Source organism: Tursiops truncatus, chromosome 12, assembly GCF_011762595.2.
Source record: "Tursiops truncatus isolate mTurTru1 chromosome 12, mTurTru1.mat.Y, whole genome shotgun sequence".
NCBI lineage: Eukaryota > Metazoa > Chordata > Mammalia > Artiodactyla > Delphinidae > Tursiops > Tursiops truncatus.
In genome coordinates, this window is record NC_047045.1 from 74,986,859 (window position 1) to 75,002,124 (window position 15,266).

The following is a 15,266-nucleotide window of genomic DNA, read 5'->3' on the forward strand; positions in this document are numbered from 1 at the left end:
GTCTTGTACAAATAAAATTAATTTTTCTTCCACTGGACATTTGCATATTTTATCCCTATTTAGTATCCTCTGTGAATTAAGAATATTAGCCCATGCATGAGTATGTAGAATTTTTATATTATTTATATTTGTTTGGGGAACAAATTGAAAGTAAATCACAAACTTCATGGCCCTTCATCCCTAAATACTCTAGTGTGTATCTCCTAAGAACAAGGGCATTCTCTAACCAAAATGCAATGATCAAATTCAGGGTGTTTAGCATTGTTGTAATAGTATTTTCTAATGTACACTATCTGCTAAAATTTTGCCAATTTTCCTAATAATGCCATTTACTGCAATTTTTTTTTTCATTTCAGGATCACACATTATATTTACTTGTGTGTCTTTAGTCTCTGTAAACCTGGAACAGTTCCTCAGCATTTCTTTGTCTTCAGTAATACTGATATTTTTACAGACTCTAGGTCATTTGTTCTGCAGAATAGGTTTATCTGATTGTTTTTCATGATAAGATTTTTGGTAGGAATACTATATAAGTGGTGTGTCACAGTGTGTCACAGCAAGAGGTGCATGATGTCAGTTTGTCCCACTACTGGTGATATTCCAAACCGGTGGTATGTGCCAGAGTTTTCTACTTTAAAGGTGGAAAAATAAGTACGTTTTAGTAATAAATAAGTGATCATTTTGAGTAATCTTATTGAGATTTTTTTAAAGTAAATTAATTTTATTTATTTTATTTTTTGGCTGCATTGGGTCTTCGTTGCTGTGCGTGGGCTTTCTCTAGTTGTGGTGAGCGGGGACTACTCTTTGCTGCGGTACGCAGGTTTCTCATTGCAGTGGCTTCTCTTGTTGTGGAACATGGGCTCTAGGTGCGTGGGCTTCAGTAGTTGTGGCATGCAGGCTCAGTAGTTGTGGCTTGTGGGCTCTAGAGCGCAGGCTCAGTAGTTGTGGTGCATGGGCTTAGTTGCTCTGCGGCATATGGGATCTTCCCGGACCAGGGCTCGAATCCGTGTCCCCTGCATCGGCAGGTGGATTCTTAACCACTGCGCCACCAGGGAAGCCCCCATATTGAGATTTTTAGGATAAATTTCACTACCTACATAAAGGAAAATATCCACCAAGCCCAAGATTTTAATTGACCTGAAAGACCTAAATTTTATTGAGAATAAAAGTAGAAGCAAAAGGCCAGCATTTATTATAATTGTTTTTTCAGTTTCCAAAATACTTCATCTGAGACAATCTTATAACTCAGATAGGCAAGGCAGAAATTTCCCATTATACAGATGATATAGCTTGCTCAATTAGCAAATAATGGAGCAGGAACTTAAATATCTTTTCTTTGAAAGTTTAGTACTTTTCCTACCACACCATTATGACACTGAAAAACTGATTAAAATACAAAGCAGGGATAATATGCACTTGTATGAGGAAGTAGAATACTGCAGGGACCGGAGGTATTAGCTTTGAGTTCAAGCAGTCCTGAGTATACCACTTATCTGTGACACCTTGGGCAAAAAAATTACTTAATGTCTCAGAACTTCAGTTTCTTCATCTGGAACATGGGATCATAATGCTTATGACATAGTGTGGTTTGAGGATTCACAGTTCATATATGTAAAGCTCCCAACAGAGTGACAGAGTAAATGCTTCTTAATATTCGCTCTTCTTATTCTTTCCTTTTTCTTTTTTTTTCATTGAAGTAGAGTTGATTTACAATGTTGTATTAGTTTCAGGTGTACAGCAAAGTGATTCAGTTATTTATATATATATAATGTATAATTTTTCAGATTCTTTTCCTTATGGCTTATTACAGGATGTTGAGTAGAGTTCCCTGTGCTCCACAGTAGGTCCTTGTTGTTGTTTATCTATTTTATCTATTAGCTATTATTAGTCTTTATAACTTGTGAGATAGCCATACATCAACACCACTGCCACCACCCCTGACACCTCCATCCTTACCTCAGGACCACATCAGCAGTCAGTTACTGAGGATCTGTGTGAGGGAATGAGGATACAGAAATGAATCTGACACAGTCCCTGGTGTCAATGAAAAATCAAGAGTCTACAATAACCCATAACAAGACTGTGTCATTTGTAGTATCATCCCTGCACCAAATCTGATGTTGCATTTTTCTCAAGTTGGATTTACCCCTTATCATCAGCAGAGCTTTACTAGGCTAGGAAAAGTGACAAATACTAAGAGCAATATTGTGTGAATTGAAGTGTCACAGCTCAAGCGTGGAAGACAGAAACATGCTTTGGGAAAATTTACAGATGTCACTTTGAGCAGAGCAGTGTAACTTTGCCATGCATCTGAAATAAGGTATGGAAGCTGGAGAATGTCACCAAATTAGATCATCAGTCAGCAAAAAGCTCTAGCATTCATTTGGTGAAAAGCGCTTGGATTTGGACGCAGAGGCCACAAACACGGAGCTACTTTGCTGTGTCAGTGTTTTCATGTATTTGGAAGACCTGAACCAAAGTTATGGCTCCAGTATATACCATTGTTGGGGATTTGAGCAAGTTCCATTCCTCTCTGTAAAACAAGGGTTAATTAGAATTGCTGTCTGATGGGGTTGTTTTGAGAAGCGAATGTAAATCAACAGCTATAGTTCCTTAAAGTAAAGGACATAGAGCTGGTCATGTATAATTATGAAGGAAGTCAAGTCACTTTTCCTTTATTTCCCCACCATTTCAAACTTCTAAAAAATTGTGGTAAAATACATATAAAATTTACCATCTTAATATTTAAGTGTACAGTTCAGTGGCCTTAAGTACAGTCACATTATTGTGCAACTGTCACCACCATCTATCCCTGAAACTCTTTTCATTTTGCAAAACTGACATTCTGTACCCACTAAGCAATAACTCCCCATTCCGTCGTCACCCCAGCTCCTGGCAACCGCCATTCTATTTTCTGTGTCTGAATTTGACCACTCTAGTCAGCTCATATAAGTGGAATCATACAGCATTTGTCCTTCTGTGACTGGTTTGCTTTACTTAGTATCATACCCTCAAGATTCATCCATGTTGCAACACGCGTTAGGATTTCCTCCCTTTTTAAGGCTGAATGACATTCCATTGTATGTATATACCATGTTTTGTTTATTCATTCATCAGTACAAGGACACTTGGACTGTTTTACTGTTAATAATGCTACTATGATCATGGGTGTACAAATATCTCCTCAAGATCTTGCTTTCAATTCTTTTGGGTATAAGAATTGGAATTGCTGGATTATTTGGTAATTCAATTTTTAATTTTTTGAGGAACTGCCATATTGTTTTAGTGGATACACCATTTTACATTCTCATTAGCATTGCACAAATGTTCCAGTTTCTCCATATCCTTGTCCGCACTTGTATTTTCCCTTCCCTTCCTTCCTTCCTCCCTCCCTCCCTCCCTCCTCTCTCTCTCTCTCCCCCTCCCTCTCTCTCTCATAGCCATCCTACTAGGTGTGAGGTAGTATCTATTTCCACTTTTTTTTTCTTTTTTTTTTGGCTGCACTGTGTGGCATGCGGGATCTTAGTTCCCCAACCAGGGATCGAACCGGTGTCCCCTGCAGTGGAAGCATGGAGTCTTAACCACTGGACTGCCAGGGAAGTCCCTATTTTCCACCTTTTAAAGAACCATTTCCTCTGTCTTCTGATTTGCTCTGTTCTTTTTGGTTTTCTCCTTTTAATCCACTTTAAGAAAAGAGCTGACTCTAATCACATCTCCATATGAACTTAAGTCAGAAGCCTCCTATTCTAGATATAAAGAAAAAAACAACAACCCTAAAGCTTCCCCAAAAAGGTAAGAAGGGAGAGAAAAAGAAACAGAAAAAGCTAAGAAAAAAAAGATGATGAAAAGAAATACAAATGTACCAGTAATTACAATAAATATAAATGGACTAAATGCTCAGTTAACCAACAAAACTGTCACATTGAATTTTTAAAAAATCCAGGTATATGCTATTTATGAAAGACACATATAAACAAAAGTATGTGGAAAAGTTGAAAGCAAAGTGTATGAAAAGATTTACCAGACACATAATAAGCAAAAGAACGCTTATTAGGCATAATAATATTATACAGAATAGTTTTAAGACAAAAAAGCATTACTAGAGGTAAACAAAGTCACAATAATAACACAAATTATATCACTATCACATAATAATAAAAATTTTTATTCATCAGGAACTTTAACAATTCTAAATGTGTATGCATCTAATTAAATGGCCTCAAAATATATAAAACAAAAATTGACAGAAGCAAAAATCTATAAGGAGATACAAACAAATCCACAACTACAGTAGAACACTTTTAACATACCTCTGTTAGTATTTGAGAGATTCACCAGACAAAAATTTGGTAAGGGAACTATTTAAAAAGCTAAAAATACAAACTTGGTTAAGTCATTATAAAGAAGAAGAAAAGTATATAAAATATTTGGGATATGGCTGTAAAAGTTAACAGGATGACTTTTTCTCCTTGCCCAAGGGAATAAATACCTTTAGACTATGAAACAATCAATTGGACAAACTCCTAGAAAGTGTACTCTATTGGTAGGGATTGAACTAGATAAGTAACTAAATGTTTTCCCTTGTTTCAAATAAAAAAGAGCTTTATACTATCAAAAATAAATCATAACAATCTGATCATGAGAAAACATTAGACAAACCCACCTTGAAGGATTTCTGCAAAATAACTGGCCAGTATTTTTCAAAAGTGTCAAGGTCATGATTGGCAGAGACTAAGGAGGCGTGACAGCTAGATGCAGTGTGGGAGCCTGAGATGACTCCTGGACTATAAAAAGGGCATTATTAGAAAACTGGTGAAGTTTGAATGAGATCTGTAGTTTAGTTAATAGTATTGCATCAATGTTGATTTCCTGGTTTTAGCAGACTTCAGTTATGTAATTAACATTAGGGGAAGCTGGGTAAAGGGTAAACAGAATCTCTCTGTTCTAATTTTGCAACTTTTTTTCTGGGTCTAAAATTACTTCAGAATAAAAAGCTAAAACAAAAGAATGATAACCAGTTAATTCATTTGTATATCCAACTTTATTTTAACTGTAACACTTAATTTCTCTTGGTATCTAATTATTCTTTGACCACCTGGCTTTCGAATGCAGCATGAGGGAAAGCATTCAAAGAACAGGTAGGAGAAACCTTTTTGAACCCCAAACAGAGAGCAAGTTTTTCCTTTCATACTTTAAAAAGGTCGTGTGTATCTTTACTCAATGTTGCCAAATGTAATGGGTAGTGTATTTGAAACAATAGTGAGTGCTTCTTGGTTTGTACTTGAGTTAAGTTGACTCATTACAAAGACTTACTTTTTCTGTGTTCAAGGACAATTAAAATTTTTAATTTAAAAAGGGAGTAACATTTGCTGTACTAGGAATTATTTATGCTAGGTTATTTACCCAAGATTTCTTTTTTTCTTTGTTTCGCTTCCAATTTTTTTCCTTTGAAATCGGCGCCTTGGTGACTTTGATGTAAGTCAGAGAAGTTCAAAGCATTGCTGAGGTGGACCAGTGACACTGCACTCTTTCTCTTACTGATACCAGCACCGCTATTGATTATGGCTTCTATCTCTACATGTTTAGATATGCTTGAATAAAATATTTTAAATATTGCTAATAAAAGGAAATATGTGAATTTTATTTCTGAGTAACTGAAATAACTTCCTTTTTGTTGACTGAATTTACCCTTGTGCTGTCCCTCCTGGACCTTCCCTGTTAGCTTTGTACAGAAATGTATTTTTCAGCATTTCCAGGTCATCATCAACTAATCTCAACGTCAGTGCAAAGGGGAACAATATTAAGAACTGACTATAATTATCACATTTTCCTAAGTCTTTTCTACTTAAGGGTAAATGAAATGGGTAGAGTTGAGAATCAAAAAGGAAGGTCTTGGTGTTGAAATTTTGTGAATATTTGGAGTAAGCAAAAATGAGAACTTGGGAGGTAACCTGAACCAGAAAAATTCTGCTTGGTGAATCACACATTGCATGAGTCACCCATGTGGCGAACGTTCTTTGAGTCTTAGGGCACCAAAGATATGGAAATTCTTTCCTTCAGCAGTTAAAAAGTAAGGGCTTAGTCTAAAGCAGGCACTGTTTTAGATAAGGTCCCACTACTCATAAAAGTTGTATTTTAGTGGGGGAAATAGATAACAAAAGAAAACAAATAGATAAACAAAGTAATTTCAAAGTGTGTTAAATGCTTCGAAAAGGCAGTGAAGTGGGATAGCAGGATGGAGGTTGACTGGGGTGGGGATGGGGATGGAGTGGGTCCGGGGGGCTCTCCAAGGAGAAGCCATCTGTGCGGAGTTGTCGGTGATGATGGGAGGGAGTGTTCTCAGAAATAACAAGGGCAACTACAGGCCCTTGGCAATGTGTTTAAAAAGAGTACAGTTTGGGCTTCCCTGGTGGTGCAGTGGTTGAGAATCCGCCTGTTGATGCAGGGGACACGGGTTCGTGCCCCTGTCCGGGAAGATCCCACATGCCGCGGAGCGGCTGGGCCCGTGAGCCGTGGCCGCTGAGCCTGCGCATCCGGAGCCTGTGCTCCGCAACGGGAGAGGCCACAACAGTGAGAGGCCCGCGTACTGCAAAAAAAAAAAAAAAAAAAGAGTACAGTTTGTAGCATGTCCCTCAGTTTGGGTATGCCTCATGTTTCCTCATCCTTAGATTCAAGTTAATCACTTTTGGCATTTATGGTGATTCTATATGAGACACGTTGTTTACTTCTCAGTGCTTCATGTCAGGAGCCATATGTCAGTTTATCCCGTTATTGATGTTATGAAAGAGCAAGGAAGGCCGAGGACTGGATTAAACAGACTAAAGATACCTGACAATACTTGCCACACATTTATAGTCGCTCTAAGGAACATTATCGAGATAACCGGTGAATAATACGGTATCATAGTTAAATTTCTTGAATCTGACAGCTGTATGCAAAGAATGTCCTTGTTCCTAGGAGATACATGCTGAAGTATTTAGGGGTTAAAGGCTATGATGTCTGCAAAGTACTCCCAGATGATTCGGCTATCGTGATTGTAATGTACAGAGAGAAAGGAATAAGTCAAATGTGTCCAAATGTTCTCACAGCTGATGAATCTAAGCGAAGCATATACTTGATTATTCTTGTAACTTTCCTGTAAGACTGAAATAAGACTTTAAAGGGAGTACGTACCTGTAATAAATCGGGATACTAAGCAGAAGAGGCTGTTCCTAACTGTCGAGCTCACAGTATAGTTAAGTAAATAATAAATGGGGTGATAAATACAAGTTCGAAAAAAGGAAGAAGGCAGGCGTGGCTGGAGTAGGTAGAGGACAGGAGGCACTGGCAGAGGAGGGCCAGGTGCGTCAGAGAAAAGGGGAGCTGCCTGGGAGAGTGGTGGCGCGGGGGGTGTGAGTCCGGAGAGGTCAAGGAGGGTGTCCTTTGTGTGGCAAGTGCCAGAGGGAGGTCAGGTCAGGTAAGGAGTGAAAGTGTCCCCTGGACTTGGTGCTGGGGGCGGTCTTCCCCCAGGAAGTGAAATTTCAGCTGAGCTCTGGGAGGTGAGTAGGAGTTAGCTAGGCAAAGGATCGGGGCTGGGAGTGCTGGGTAAGTTTTCTCCACCACACACCGTGGGGAATGGGAAGAAGCAAAGTCCGTTCAGGCAACCGTGGAAGCCACTGGGGCGGGAGTGTAGTTGGAAGAGACCGTGAGGTGGGAAGGGTAGTGGGAGATGAAGCCGGTGAGGTAGGCAGGGGTCAGGTTATGTGGGACTCCATAGGAGTTTGGATTTTCTTTTTTTTGCGGTACGCAGGCCTCTCACTGTTGTGGCCTCTCCCGTTGCGGAGCACAGGCTCCGGACGCGCAGGCTCAGCGGCCATGGCTCACGGGCCCAGCCGCTCCGCGGCATGTGGGATCCTCCCGGACCGGGGTGCAAACCCCCGTCCCCTGCATCGGCAGGCGGACTCCCAACCACTGCGCCACCAGGGAAGCCCAGGAGTTTGGATTTTGTCCCGAGGCCAAGGGGAAGTCCCTGGAGAATTTCAAGCCTTGGGAATATTGAGCACTTCTACATTTTGAAAAGATCACTCTGGCTGTAAATGGACTAGAGGCTAGGTGAGTGGTGATGGTGGGGAATAAATCTGACGTCGGGGAGACTGTGTGCCGGCTGTTATGGTAACCGAGACTTGGGTGGTGGACGAGGAGGTTGAGGGTGAGTCGTTGTTTGGGGGTGAGAGTCAACAAGACAGAGGCATTGGAACTGGGAGGGAGAGATTGTAAAGCACGGGTTTCTGGCTGGAGGAACTGGGTGGATGTGTGGTACCATTCACCGAGGTGGGGAAAGAACAAATTGGGGGAAAATAGCATGAGCTCAGCTGGAGACGTGTTGGGTGTGAAGGGCCTGTCTGTTTTCCACGTTATATCCAGAAGGCAGTTAGCTGGGTAGATCCTGAGCCCAAAAGACAGGTTTGGGTTGGGGATCGTCTGATAGATGGGGCTCATCACCGTTTAGATGGTTCTTGAAGTTATGAATAAAGGAAGGCCAGAGAAATAAGAGGTTTTCTAAGGAGAGAGCGAGAAGGATTTTTAAATTCACAGTGAAATTTACCATGGGATGGTTGAGGATAAGCAGACCAGGGAAACTGAGAGGAACAAATGAAGGGAACAAATTCTCCCTATTATGGGCGCCTCATAAGAAAATCGTTTGCTTGTCAACTCAGTCATCTATTGAGCAAACGTCTGTTGGCCTAAAAAGAGTATTAGCCACAGGGAGTCAAAATCCCTGGGTCTTGTTGACTCTGAAATGAGTTGATTTTGTTGTCTTGAGCTCATTCCTCACTTTCTCTAGGTCTGGTTTCTGGATGTTTTAAGGTTAATTTCCACCTTAAATTTTCTAGGAAATATTGATAAACTAACCATAACTTCCCAAATAATTTGAGGGGACTTATAAAGAACTATGTATAAGACAGTAAGTTAGAAGATAACGGTGTAAGTCAGCCCCACCATTTGAAAACGTTGCTTAACCCTTCAGGCCTCAGTGTGCTCGTTGTGAAAATGGGATCATTCATAGCTGATTTGGGCTTTTTGCTCAAGATTCTGGACTTGAGTACATGTGTTTATGTCCTCTGCTTCTGTAAACCCCATTAAAAGAGGAGAAAAACTAGGTAATAGAATCATTCTCCAGCACTGTTGGGAATAAGACCAAAAATTTTTAATTTTTTTAACCATTCTAGAAAATACAAAGGCAGTGGCGTCATGCTGGTGAATAAATGGCCTAGGAGAAGATAGCAGTGGAGGTGGAATTGTTCTTCCCAGAGACCTCTGGAAGGTTCCATGCTTCGAATTGACAGTTAGGGATACGGATTAGGAAGTAGGGAGAACTTGGGGTGATTAATTGATGAACAGAACGTGGATTGGCTGCCTGCACCCCCAGTGCCCTTCCACTGCCTGCACTTCGGATTTACCTGTTCGCACTCCATGCAATTCAATGTGCGGTCTGTTGTGGATGGAATGTTTGTGTCCTCCACAGGTTTGCATGTTGAAATCCTAACCCCCAATGTGATAGTATTAGGAGGTGGGGCCTTTGGGAGGTAATTAGGTCTAGATGAGGTCATGAAGGTGGGACCCCCATGATGGGATTAATGTCCTTATAAGAAGAGGAGAGACTAGAACTCTTTCTGCCATGTGAGGACACAGTGAGAAGGTGGCCGTCTGCAAGCCAGGAAGAGAGTTCTCAGGAGGGTCTGAATTGTGTGGCACCTTGATTTTGGACTTCCCACCCTCCAGAGCTGTGAGGTAATAAATGTCTTCTTGAAGCCACCCACCTGAGGTATTTGGTTACAACAGCGGGAGCTGACTTATGGTCAGCCTTTGCTAAAGTTAGCACAACCACTGGTGCTCAGAGCTCACACCACAGAGGTCTTTCAAATAAACATAAAGTGTAACTATGATGGAACATAATGGACATTGTCTTTAATTGCACAACTTTCTTCATATGAGGTTTCCTCATAACATTTATCCCTAAAGGCTGAAGTGTATTAAGCTGTACCTTAGCGAAGTCACTTCTCTAGAGAAATAAACTTTCTGCCCCTCTAACTTGTAGAACCTGAAGCGATTCATTAACTTGTTTCTGTTGCTTTTCTGCTTATGTGTCGGTTTTCTTTATGTATGTAGCCGTGACGGACAGCTCTCTTTGGTGAGTGACTGAAGTTCAGTTCCTACATATGCAGTGAGTATAAGGTTTAGAGACGATGTAACGTAGGTGGGCAAACATTTTGTAACATTTTATAACAACCCAGCCTAGCTCAGAAGAGGCTATTTCTTCTCTTTAGAAGAAAAATACCATTTTGTCAATTCAAGGAAACTTATTCCATTTGTTTTCCTCATTCCCTTTCCCCTTAGATGAACTACGTCTTTGCAAGTGGGAGTGGAGTTGGTTATGAGTTTCTTGGCACTGAAGGTGGGGTGGAGCATTGGGCTGAGCACCATCGTCTGTTCCCTTTGGCCCCGACTTCCCTCGTGGACTTGGACAGCAGTTTCTACTGAGATTCTTAACTTTGCCCTGGCTCTGAAGGTTCAGCCACGCTGTACGCTCTTTATTTCCATCCCAAGTCCCTTGAGTCTGTTGTCTTATCTACGTCTACCTTTTTGCTTTACTTGGGAAAATGGACTTCCTTCCCATTCAGGTCACCACAGAGCATTGAGTAGAGTTCCCTGTGCTATACAGTAGGTTCTCATTAGTTAGCTATTTTATACATAGTATCAATAATGTATATAGGTCACCACAGTGCATTAGGTAGAGTTCCCTGGGCTATACAGTATGTTCCCATCAGTTGTCTATCCAAAAGGGAGGGGATATCTGTATGTGCATGGCTGATTCATTTTGTTGTGCAGTGGGGGCTAACACAACATTGTAAAGCGACCATACTCCAATAAAAATTAATTAAAAAAATAGTGTCTCCGTGTCAGGGAACCAGGGTATGGTTTCCCCTCCTTACCTGAGGAGTGGGTGCCGGTGGGGGGGCTTCCCAGTGGGCACAACACTCGGTCATCGCCATTCATCCTACGCCCGGGAGCTTCCTGCCTGTAGGGCTGTTGTGAGAGGCTTCCACTCCAGGGCCACATCCTGGGAAGCAAGGGCATTAGCTGGGGTCTTCATTAGCGCCCGCAGCCTGCACCACTCATGGCAGGTGTTAGGTCGCACTAGGGCCGGCATCATCTAAGCACTGGTCGTGTCTCCCTCCAGTTCTCCTCTTCCCATGTGTTGGAGCCTGGATTTATTTAGAATTGACAGTTTGAATTTTGAGTAGCTGCCAGAAACAATGATTATGGTTTTGTCCATACTGGCTGTTAAATGTTCCTTCCTGATGTAATTAAGTATTTTAAGGCCATTTCTGGCCCCTGGTTTAAAAACCATGCTATTTGGGTAAAGAAGAATGCTTGCACTTCTGTTCATAAAGGCAAATGGGCAGGCTGACGTTTACTTAAAAACAAAATCAAAATATTCAGATTTATTCAAGTTTACAAGGCTAGGTTTGTTCAAGACACAGGTGATACAGTTTTGTTTCACATTATTTTGACCTTGAGACAATTTATTTCTTCTCTAGTCTGGCAGTGATATTTGCATGAAGCTCTTTGTAACCTTGTGTAACAGCCTGGTAGCAACCTCAAGATCATATTTTTTTTGAAAATACAGGATATAATGGTTACTTTTTTTTTTTTGAAGTATAGTTAAGTTACAATGTTGTGTTAGTTTCACATGTACAGCAAAGTAAAGGTTACTTCTTTGTTATTTAATTAATTAATTAATTTATTATTTTTTTTGCGGTACGCGGGCCTCTCACTGTGGTGGCCTCTCCCGTTGTGGAGCACAGGCTCCGGACGCGCAGGCTCAGCGCGGGCCCAGCCGCTCACATCGGCAGGCGAACTCTCAACCACTGCGCCACCAGGGAAGCCCAGTAATGGTTACTTCTGTGTGTCAACTTGGCTAGGCTAGGATATATAGCCAAAAACCAACCTATATTTCACTGTTGAAGGTGTTTTTTAGGTGAGATTAAGATTTAGATCAGTAGATTTGAATAAAGCAGATTAGCCTCCATAATGTGGGTGGGCCTCCCCTAGTCTGTTGAAGGCCTGAGAGAAAAGACTGAGGTCCACAAGGAAGAGAGAATTCTGCCTCCAAACTGTCTTTGGACTCAAACGGGCACATCAACTCTTCCCTGGGTTTCCAGTCTGCCAGCTCACTGCGCAGATTTCAGATTTGTCAGCCCCTGCAATCATGTGAGCCAATTCCTTAAAATAAATCTATCAATCAATCTATCGATCTATTGATCTATCTATCTACATTCTATTGGCTCTGTTTCTCTGGAGAACCCTAATTAATACACAGGGTACTTTGCTGAGTCCTTCCATGCTTGAGGAGGTTGTGAGAACCAATGGGTTTGTAGTCCACCACAAAGGACAGTGCAGCGGGCTTCCCTGGTGGCGCAGTGGTTGAGAGTCCGCCTGCTGATGCAGGGGACACGGGTTCGTGCCCCAGTCCAGGAAGATCCCACATGCCACGGAGTGGCTGGGCCCGTGAGCCATGGCCGCTGAGCCTGTGCGTCTGGAGCCTGTGCTCTGCAAAGGGAGAGGCCCGCGTACCGCAAAAAAAAAAAAAAAAAAAAAGGACAGTGCAGCAAGGCCCACAGGTGCTCAACACACAAACACAAAAGCTAAAAATCAACAGCAGAAAACTGGGGAGAGTTTGTCATATCTACTGCCTGATTTTCTTAGAGAGACAGGACCAATCTATCCATCAGCATCACTGGTGACCACCATATTTTAAGGGACCCATGAGAATGTTTTAATTTCTTTTAAAATCAGGAGAGAGAGAGAAAAAAATAACTTTTAAGTTGAAAAAATATTTTAATATGTGATATTTTGATATATATATATATTTTTTTGCGGTACGCGGGCCTACCACTGCTGTGGCCTCTCCTGCCGCGGAGCACAGGCTCCGGACGTGCAGGCCCAGCGGCCATGGCCCACAGGCCCAGCCGCTCCGCGGCATGTGGGATCTTCCCGGACCGGGGCACGAACCTGCGTCCCCTGCATCGGCAGGCAGACGCTCAACCACTGCGCCACCAGGGAAGCCCTTGATATGTTCTTTATACCAATTAGTTATAGAATACAATTTTTACTATCTTTATGGAGGAAAGAGACCATGAAGATAAAAGTGCATAGGACCCACAAAATTTATAATGTAGCCCTGTAGGGAGATGAAACTGTGTGTAGAAACATTGTATAGAAAGCATTGTTAAGCAATAGAAGAGATGATACGAAGACATAGATAATAGAACATATTTTTTCCCAGTTTTATTGATATGATTGACATACAGCACTGTGTAAGTTTAGGGTTTACAGCATAATGACTTGACTTAAATATATTGTGAAGTAATTACCACAATAAATTTAGTTAACTTAAATTTAATACCTATCATTTCATATAGATACAAAAAAAGAAGATTTTTTTTCCTTGTGAGGAGAACTTTCAAATATATTTAGGACTTTCAAATATATCGTACAACAGTGTTAACTATAGTCATTATGTTGTACATTACACCCCCAGCATTTATTTATCTTATAACTGGAAGTTTGTACCTTATGACTATCTTCTTCCAATCCCCCCACCCCTGACAGCCCCCAACCTCTGATAACTGTAAATCTGATCTCTTTTTAAAAAATTTTTATTTATTTATTTATATTTTGGCTGTGTTGGGTCTTCGTTGCTGCGCACGGGCTTTCTGTAGTTGCAGTGAGCAGGGGCTACTCTTCGTTGCGGTGCGCGGGCCTCTCATTGTGGTGGCTTCTCTTGTTGCGGAGCACAGGCTCTAGGCACGTGGGCTTCAGTAGTTGTGGCCCGTGGACTCAGTAATTGTGGGTCACAGACTCTAGAGTGCAGACTCAGTAGTTGTGGTACACGGGCTTAGTTGCTCCAAGGCATGTGGGATCTTCTCGGACCAGGGCTCGAACCCGTGTCCCCTGCATTGGCAGGCGGATTGTTAACTACTGCGCCACCAGGGAAGTACTCTTTTCTTTTTCTTTTTTTTTTTTTTTGCGGTACGCGGGCCTCTCACTGTTGTGGCCTCTCCCGTTGCAGAGCACAGGCTCCGGACGCGCAGGCTCAGCGGCCATGGCTCACGGGCCCAGCTGCTTTGCGACATGTGGGATCTTCCTGGACTGGGGCACGAACCCGTGTCCCCTGCATCGGCAGGCGGACTCTCAACCACTGCGCCACCAGGGAAGCCCCTCTTTTTTTTTTAAAAATGAGTTTTTTGCTTGTTTTAGATTCCACATATGAGATCATACAGTATTTGTCTTTGTCTAACTTATCTCACTGAGCATAATGCCCTCATGGTCCATCCATGTTGTTGCAAATGGCAGGATTTTCTTCTTTTTTATGGTTGAGTAGTATTCCATTATTTAGATATAGGTAGATATAAACATGTCACATTTTCTTCCTTATCCATTCGTCCATTGATGGGCTTTTAGGTTGTTTCACGTCTTGTGAATTGTGAGTAATGCTGAAGAAAATTTTGTCTTAAAATTGCTTGTTCCTTCTAAAGGTTGACATAAAATGATGAGTATTGAAATGAAGTCCAACAAGACTTAAGTCTCCCTATGACAATTTTATTGCACTGGACAACTGCTCTTTTGGAAGATGGGTTAAGCTATATTTCAAGTTCATTCTAAGGGAAATATTCCTGAGGAGCCACTTTGAATAGACAACTTATTAAAGTTTCAAGCACACCACTCAGCATAGGAAGTAAAATATTATATCTTGGAAAATTTTTCACTTTAAGATAATTTATCAAGTGTTTGATAATAGATAGAGTGAAAAAAGTCCCACTTGGGAAGAGTTCTAGAATCATTAATATGCAAAAAGATATATACAGGATTCCAGTGAATAAAATGTCCCATCTAGTTGTCAACAGAGATTTTTGTTTCCACCCTTCCACTCACAGAAGCTATTCCATATGTGACAGTGTTCCCAAATCTGCATTCATTATTAGCCTTGATAGCTACACCTGATACCTCCCATGGAGATATATCCAATATAAACGCTGAGAAATTGCTAGTCACTTAAAATAGGACCTGAAATTAATTAACTTGCCTGTGACTTTCTTAACTAAGAAGTTATCTTGGTAACAGATAACTTGGTAACAGATTAAAAATAAATTCAAAGGACTTTATATTAAGTGAAAATATAAGCTTCTAAATTGACTAGACCCGACCTATACAACATTCAG

General features: G+C 41.3%; 1 protein-coding gene across 1 annotated transcript in view; it reads left to right on the forward strand.

The window, feature by feature from the left end:
- Positions 1–15,266, forward strand: part of CCDC170 (coiled-coil domain containing 170) — an 85,337-nt gene that overhangs the window by 992 nt on the left and 69,079 nt on the right.